The 9,077-nt window shown below is 39.7% G+C and overlaps 1 pseudogene; it reads right to left on the minus strand.

Annotated features, from left to right (window-relative positions):
* Positions 1 to 707: 707 nt before the first annotated feature.
* On the minus strand, positions 708 to 1,491 carry LOC113926345 (annotated as a pseudogene).
* Between the last annotated feature and the right edge of the window lie 7,586 nt (positions 1,492 to 9,077).

Raw genomic sequence — 9,077 nt, forward strand, 5'->3', positions numbered from 1 at the left:
GGGTAATGATGGCCTCATAGAATGAATTTGGAAGTTTTCCTTCCTTTTCTATTTTTTGGAATAGTTTGAGAAGAATAGGTATTAACTCTTTTTTAAATGTTTGGTAGAATCTCCTGTGAAGCTATCTGGCCCTGGACTTCTGTTTTTGGGGGAATTTTTTGATTGCTGATTCTATTTCTTTACTGGTTATTGGTCTGTTCAAGTTTTCTATTTCTCTCAGCTTTAGTTTTGGTAGTTTATATGTTTCTAGACATTTATCTATTTCTTCTAGGTTCTCCAATTTGTTGGCATATAGTTTTGCATTATATTCTCTTGTAATTGTATTTCTGTGGTGTTTGTTGTTATTTCTCCTCTATCATTTGTGATTTTATTTTTTGAGTCCTTTCTCTTTTCTTCTTGATAAGTCTGGTTAGAAATTTATCAATTTTTTCTCACTAAGCTTTGGTTTTAATGGGTCTCAAAATTCTGTGTCAGATTTTTGGTCAAGTTGTTTCCATTAAAAAGTACTGATTTTAAAAATTAATAAACTGCCACACATACAAGAAAAATGGTTCACAAAATATTCTCCTTTCCTTTTGAATGTTTTACATTTTATCATTAGCCAGTCTTTTATTATTAAACTTAAATGGCCAATTGAGACAAAACAGTTCTGACAGTGTTCTTCCACTGCTGATTAAGAATGAGGTGGCAGGTGTTGGTGATAATATTCATTTAGCCTTCTCACCTTTTTGGGTGGACTTAGAGACCTTGCCAGCTCCAACTGCCTCCTTGTCCATGGCTTTGATGACACGCACACAAATTGTCTCTCATGTCATGAACAGCAAAATGGCTTAGAGGAGGTTAGTCAAAGAAGCTCTCAACACACATAGGTTTGCCAGGAACCATAACAGCAATGGCAGCATCATCAGATTTCAAGAACTTGGGGCCATCTTCCAGCTTTTTTCCATAATGATGATCAATCTTCTCCTTCAGCTCAGCAAACTTGCAAGCAATATAAGCTGTGTGACAAGCCAGGACAGGTGCATATCCAGCACTGATTTGGCCTGGATGGTTCAGAATAATCACCTGAGCCATGAATCCAGCTGCTTCAGTTGGTGGGTCACTTTTGCTGTCACCAGCCACATTGCTATAATGTACATCTTTGACAGATATGTTATTGACATCAAAGCCCACATTGTCCCCAGGAAAAGCCTCACTCAATGCCTCCTGGTGCATTTGAACAGATTTTACTTCAGGTGTTAACATTGGAACAAAGGTAACCACCATGCTGCGTTTAAGAACACCAGTCTCCACTTGGCCCAGAGGAACAGTACCAGTACAACTACTTTTGTAGACGTCCTGGAGGAGCAGACGCAAAAGCTTATCAGTTGGATGAGCTGGTGACAGAATGCAATCCAGAGCTTCAAGCAGTGTGGTTCCACTGACATTGTCATCTTTATAGATGACTTTCCATCCCTTGAACCAAGGCATATGTGCACTTGACTTCAGCATGTTGTTACCATTCCAACCAGAAATTGGCACAAATGCTACTGTGTCAGGGTTGTAGCCAATTTTCTTATGTAGGTGCTGATTTCCTTAACGGTTTCTCATATCTCTTCAGGCTGTAGGGTGGCTCAGAGGATTCCATTTGTTAACACCAACAATTATTTTTTTCACACCCAGTGTGTAAGCCAGAAAGGTATGTTCAAGGCTGCCCGTTGTTGGAGATACTTGCTTCAAATTTACCAACACCAGCGCAACAATCAGCACAGAACAGTCAGCCTGAGATGTGCCTGTAATCATGTTTTTGATGAAGTCTCTGTAGCCTGGGGCATCAGTAATGGTCACATACTTGCTAGTCTCAAATTTCCACAGGGAGATATCAATGTTGATTCCACGTTCATGTTCAGCTTTCAGTTTATCAAAGACTCAGGCATACTTGAAGGAGCCTTTTCCCATATTAGCAGCTTCCTTCTAAAATTTTTCAATAGTTCTTTTGTTGATCCTACTACATTTGTAGATCAGATGACCAGTAGTGATAGATTTTCCTGAATCTATGTGTCCAATGATGACAATGTTAATATGAGTCTTTACCTTTCCCATTTTGGTTTAGGTTTAGCAATGGTTTTCAAGACACCTGTGTTCTGGCAGCAAACCTACTGCAAAAAAGAGAGTTTCACCAATTATATTATTTTTTTCAGAGAACTAGCTCCTGGTTTTATTGATATGTTCTGTTTTTTTATTTTCCGTATCATTCATTTCTGCTCTAATCTTTATTATTTCCTTCCTTCTGCTGCCTTTAATCTTTGTTTGTTGTTCTTTTTCTAGCTTCTTTAGGTGTAAGGTTAGGTTGTTTATTTGAGATTTCTCTTGCTTCTTGAGGTAGGCCTGTATTGCTATATACTTCCCTCTTAAGACTGCTTTTGCTATATCCCAAAGGTTTTGGACTGTTGTGTTTTCATTTTAATTTGTTTCCAAGTAGTCTTAAAAATTTCTTCTTTGATTGCCTGGTTGACCCAATCATTGTTTAGCAGCATGTTGTTTAACCTCCATGTGTTTGTGGTCTTTCCAAATTTTTTCTTGTGGTTGACTTCTAGTGTCATAGCACTGTGGTCAGAAAAGTGCATGGTATGATTTCAATCTTTTTGTATTTGTTGAGGACTGACTTGTGACTTAATATGGGATCTATTCTGGAGAATTTCCCATGTATACTTGAAAAGAATGTGTATTACACTGTTTTAGGGTAGAATGTTCTGAATATATCTGTTACATATCCATTTGGTCCAGTGTTTCATTCAAAGCCATTGTTTCCTTGTCTAGTTTTTGTCTAGATGATCCGTCCATTGATGTAAGTGGGATGTTAAAGTCCCCTACCATTATTGTATTATTATCAAACTGTTTCTTTATGTTTGTTATTGTTTTACATATTTGGGTGCTCCCATGTCTGGAGCATAAATATTTACAATCGTTATATCTTCTTGTAGGTCCCCTTTATTATGATATAGTGCCCTTCTTTGTCTCTTGTTACAGTCTTTGTTTTAAGTCTATTTTGTCCAATATATGTATTGCTACTCCAGCTTTCTTTTGACATCCATTTGCATGATAGATTTTTCTCCATCCCCTTACTTACAATTTGCAGGTGTCCTTAGGTCTAAAATGAATCTCTTGTAGGCAGCCTATAGATGAGTCTTCAATTTTTTTAATTCATTCTGCCACCTTGTCTTTTGATTGGAGTGGTTAGTCCATTTATGTTCAAAGTAATTATTGATGGGTATGTATTTATTGTCATTTTATTATTTGTTTTGCAGTTGTTTCTAAAGATTTTTCTCTGATACTTTCTTATCTTTCTCTCTTCCATGGTTTGCCTAATTTCTTTAATTATATCTTTGGATTTCTTTCTTTTTTATTCTTTGCATATTTATTAGTGGTTTTTGATATACAGTTACCATTAGGTTTGTATGTACCCTCCTCTGCATATAGCAGTCTATATTAAGTTGATGGTCATTTAAGTTTGAACCCATTCTTTACTCCTCTCTTCTCCACATTTTAAGAATATGTTTTCATATTTTACATCCTTTTATTTTATAAGTTCCTTGACTGATTTTTTTACAGAAACATTCATTTTTCCTGCTTTTATGTTTTCTATATTTATACTGTCACTTTTGGTCTTTCCTTTCCACTTAGAGTCCCCTTTAATATTTCTTGCAGGTTTAGTGATCACAAACTCCTTTAGTTTTTGTTTGTCTGAGAAACCATTTATATCTCCTTCTGTTCTGAATGATAGCCTTGCTGGATAGAATATTTTTGCCTGCAGATTCTTCCCATTCTGCACTTTGAATATATCATGCCACTGTCTTCTGGCTTGGAAAGTTTCTGCTGAAAAATCCCCTGCTAGCCTTATGAATTTTCCCTTTTCATGTTACTGTCTTCTTTTGTCTTGTTGCTTTAAAAATTTTTTTCTTATCACTATATTTTACCATTTTAATTACAATATGTCTTTGTGTGGATCTGCTTTTTGTTGATTTTTATGGGACTTCTCTGTCCTGAATTTGGACATCTGTTTCCTTTCCCATATTAGGGTAATTCTTCAAATAAATTTTCTGTCCCCTTTTCTCTCTCTTCTTCTGGGATTCCTATAATACAAATATTATTATGTTTAATGGAGTCACTGAATTCCCTAAGTCTGTTCTCATGTTGCATAATTCTTTTTGCTCTCTTTCGTTCAGGTTGATTACTTTCCATTACTCTGTCTTCTAGGTCATTGATTCATTGTTCTGCTCTTCCAGCCTGCTATTCATTCCATCAAACATGTTTCTCATTTTATTTATTGAGGCTTTTATCTCTGCTATGTTATTCCTTTAATGTGTCACTCATGTCTTCCACTCTTTCCTCAAGTCCAGTGAGTATCCTTGTGATCATTACTTTAAATTCTCTACCAGCAATGTTATTTATAACTATTTCACTTAGATCTCTAGTTGTGGCCTTGTCCTGTTCTTTCATTTGGGATAAATTTGTCTTCTCATTTTTTTTAAAGTCTCTGTGCCTGTTTCTGTGTATTAGGAAATCAGCTACATCTCCCATTCTTGAGGTTAATGGCCTTATGAAGAAGAGATCTTATAGCGCCCTTCTGTGTAGTGTCCCCTGTTGCCTAGGGCCTGGCACACTGTCTCCAATGTGTGCTGTGTGTTCTCTGTTGTTTTGTCCTGGTTGCTTTATCCTTTAGGCCAGTTGCCTGCAGAGGTTCTCTTTGCCTGTTGTTGGCAGTGTTTGGTCCCTGGCCTGAACGTGATGCATTTTAATTAGGTGGCCTCTGGTCTATTTGTGAACTGGTACCTGTTACCACCCTCAGAGACAAAGAGGCTCAGTAAAACTCCTGCTTTGAGAGATATGGTGTGAGCAGGGGTTTGGCCTGGTCTTCTGGGGAAGGACTGAGGCAAGGGTAACTGGAAGGGCAGTTCTAGAGTCCAGGGGCCAGGGTTTGATGTAAGCAAGTTAAGTAGCAAGTGTTTGTACTGTGCTGGTTCCCATAGTTGGCTCTGTGTTTATGCTGAGGGTAGAAAAGGGAAATGCCATAGGCCAGTTCCTTTGTTCCTGGAGGGGATCTCTCTGTGAGGCAACCTCTCTAAGATGTGCTAGGAGTTGAGTGAATAACCTCCCCACTGTGTGTTTCAGGTACTCTTTAGATCACTATTTCCTCACTGTAGTCAGGGTTGTTTGCTTAAATCCAAGAGCAGCATAGTGCCCTCTGGGCTCTATCTCAGCCATGCCCATTGACCTTTAAAACTCCAGACTTTATGCCCTGCTAGTTGCAACAACTCATGGCCCTACTGGCTTCCCAAAACAATTACTATGAGGATTTGTTTTCCCAGTGTGTTCCCCTTTGTGTTAGTGTGTCTCTCACCCTTCTCTGCAACCACAGCTCCCTCCCCACTGCAGCAGTCATGATCCATTTCTCTCCCAAATCACATCTCTACACTTCCTACCTTCTTGGACATGGTCTCTTCCCTACCTTAAATGTGGAGTTTGTTCTGCCAGTCTTCAAATCAATTTCTGGGGTATTTAGAATGACTTGATAGTTATCTAGTTGTGTTCATGGGATGAGATGAGCCTCAGGTCCTATTACTCTGCAGCCATCTTCCAATTCCTCGTTTTTGTTTTGTTTTGTTTTAGCACTTTGAATATATCATGCCACTCCATTCTGTCCTGCACAGTTGTTGCTGAAAAAAAATCTTCTTAGCAGGTTTTCTTGTATCTAACAAATTGTATTTCTCTTTCTGCCTTTAAGATTCTCTCCTTGTCTTTAACCTTTGATAATTATGATTTGTCTTTGTGTGTGTCTCTTTGGATTCTTCTTATTTGAAACTCTCTGGGCCTCCTGGATCTGGATGTCTGTTTCTTTCCCCAGGTTAAAGAAGTTTTCAGATAAGTTTTCTGTTCATTTATCTCTCCCTTCTTCTGGGATCCTTATAATGCAAATGCTAATCTGCTTAATGTTGTTCCATAAATCCCTTAGTCTATGTTCACTTATTTTCATTCCTTTTTTTTCTTTTTGCTGCTCTGATTGGGTGAGTCTCTCTGTCCTGTTTATAAGTTCATTGATCCTTACTTCTGTTTCATCTAGTCTGCTGTTGAACCCCTTTATGTATTTTTCATTTCAGTTATTATATTCTTTTGTTCTGTGGCTTCTGTTTATAACTTCCTAATATTTTCTATCTCTCTGTTGAAGTTCTCACTGTGTTCATCCATTCTTCTTTCCATCTATATCACCATTACTTTGAACTCTATCAGGTAAACTGATTATCTCAATGTCATTAAGGTTTTTATCTGAGATTTTATCATGTTCTTTCATTTAGAACTATTCTTCATCTTGGTTGACATTTGTGTTTGTTTGTATATATTAGATGAAACAGTTACCTCTCTCAGTCTGAAAGAGTTGGCCTTCTGTAGGAGATGAAACTTATCATTAAACCATGCTCCAGCTCTTGGTTTTCTCTCAAACTTTTGTGACTGTCCAAGCAGCTTATTTTATTTTTAATAGCTCTTAGTAATTGAGGGTATGTCAAGATCTGTCAGTGTCCCAAAAAGGAGGAGCTCAGTCTGCTCCTGGATTCAAGGTGATTGGAACTGAGACCCTAAGGCAATAGTTTTAAAAAATATAACATATACAGTCCTGTGGGATCTTGGGTTTTAGCCCCACTGGCCTCCAAGGCCAAGTGACCTGGAATTGTTCCTAGGCAGCAGTCACAAAAATTGGGACTCTAGACAAGTTTATAAACTCCTTTCTGGGAGATACCTGTGAGGCAGAAAGAGAGCAAAAGTTGGCATCCTTCAGCCTATATTCACTAAAACACTCTGTACCTTCTACATGTGTGCCCAACCTGAAGACTGCCCCTAAGACCAAAGCTCCAGGACTAACAAGCAGGCTTATGCTGGGGGTGGGGAAGGGAAATTATGAAAGTCTGGGAGTGTGTTTTACTATGCTATTTGTGCAGTGCCTTGGGGGTGGCAGCCTGTCAAGAGCTGTCTCTTTGGTTGTTATAATCCAGAGGACCCAAGAATGCTAGCCGCTCTGACCACCAGCTCCAGGGCAACAAGGAGTATCCTTTGGGTGGCAGCTGCAAACCCAAGGCACCAAACATAAAAACTAGGATAAGCATGAAGACAGTGCTCACCATCTGGAGTCTCAGGGAAGGTTTACATTCAGCCCTTAGATGTGTGTTAAGTTAGAAACCTTCCCTTCAGGCTGCAGCTGTAATGACAAACCAATAGACCTCTTTCCAGAAATATTGAACTCCTAGGTCTGTGCTTATTGTGGTGCCCTGGGGGTACCTGTTTAAAAACTCTCTCCATTGGTTATAGTTTTGTGGGATCCACAAGCATAATCCTGACTGGCCATCAGAGCCAGATGATGTAGAGGCATCCCCTGGGAGCAGATGCAAAAACAAGAGCAAGAAAAAAGTACAAAAACTCCTTTCTGTATGATACTCATGAGCTGGATGGAGTAAGGCAGAGGGAAAGCACCAAATTGAATTTATCAGCCTCCATTCCCTGACAGCCCTTCTGTAGGCCCTTGTGTGTTAAACCAGAAGACTTCCCCTGAAGCCAAAGCTCCTGGATAAGTAAATAGACCTTTTTCTCAGAAAGACTGGAGGTGTGTTTCAGTTTGCTTTCTGTGTAGTGCCCTGGGAGTGGTAGTCTGCTCAAAATTGTCTCTCTCATTGTTACAGTTTTATGAGACTCAGGAATGAAAACCCCTTGGACTTCAGAGCCAGGCAATCAAAGAGCACCCCCTGGATGGCAGTTGCAAAATCCTGATCACCAGACATAAAAATCATGCACCAGACATGTGTAGAAGCTCTCCTCAGGGAGATTCTAGCACTCTGGGGTGCAACAGATGTTCTTCCCTTACTTTTTTAATCCTAAGAACATTTTGCTCTATTAACAGTTTCTAAAACTCCCTGTGGGTCAGGTCTCCATGGCTACCTCTCCATTTATCATGGTAATTATAGGCCTCCTGGTTTCTAGCCTCTATTACTTTGGGACCCTATCCTTCACATGATGTTATGGAGTCCAGTTTGGTGACCCAGTGTGCAGAGGAGGGCTATTGCCAACCTTTTTAGTGCTTCATGCCCTTCTCACCAGTGCCTTCGCATGCCCTTGGTGCATGGTGTATGGTCTGGGCCCTCTCATGGAAGATAGTCATTTTGTAGCCCTTCTGTCTTTCACCATGTGCCTATTCCCATATGTTCAATTTTCTGTCTCTGTTCCTTCCTTTACATCTACCTACTTTGCTGAGATTTGGCCACCATTTTTCTCTAGTCTTCTAAAAGCCACCTCAGTAGTGAGTTGGCTCCATTCTAGGATACCTAACTAGGGTGTTAAAATCCCTTATCCAAAAAAAGGTTCTTAATTATTGCTTATTCTGAGCCCTTGGATCACACACTCGAAGTATACTCCCTTTGCTCCTGTTTGGGCACATACCAGCTGATCCTTTCAATTCTTTAGGTGAATAGTTTTTTTCCTCCCCTATCAGGCCCAGCATGTCTCCAACTTCATTGTGCTAAGATATAAGCCTGGTTGTTGTCCTGACAGCTAGAAGAAGAGCATGACCATTGCCTTGTGTGTGGGGGTGGAGGCCTTCTGGGCTCTTACTAGGAAAGGGGAGTGGCACCTCTGTAATCCCAGAAAACCAATGGGATCTGTACAATCAGCATCCTCAGGGATCTCCACCCAGATGTTCCTATTATAATTTTCAGGATTCCAGGTTTTCTGTACCAAGGTCCTGACCTGTATATCTCAGACCTGCCTTGACTGGACATTCACACCTCTCCAGAGCTCTGAAACTCTCCAAGAACCCATTGTGCTATTGCATCTGCCTGCTTACCACAGGTGATGAGGATCTCTTTGGAACCCCCTACTGAAACTGTCTGGCTCTCATGCTTTGTCATTAACTACAGGTAAATAAATCTCACTCTCTTCTTTTTTTCCTTCAGGACACATGTTCAACTTAGCAATAACCAACCAACTCCATTGCCTTTGTGAGCACTGTTCCCTCATGTTTTTCAAATGCTTGTATTATTGCACCTAGCTCAGCAATA

The sequence above is a fragment of the Zalophus californianus genome, chromosome 7 (assembly GCF_009762305.2).
Source record: "Zalophus californianus isolate mZalCal1 chromosome 7, mZalCal1.pri.v2, whole genome shotgun sequence".
Classification (NCBI taxonomy): Eukaryota; Metazoa; Chordata; class Mammalia; order Carnivora; family Otariidae; genus Zalophus; species Zalophus californianus.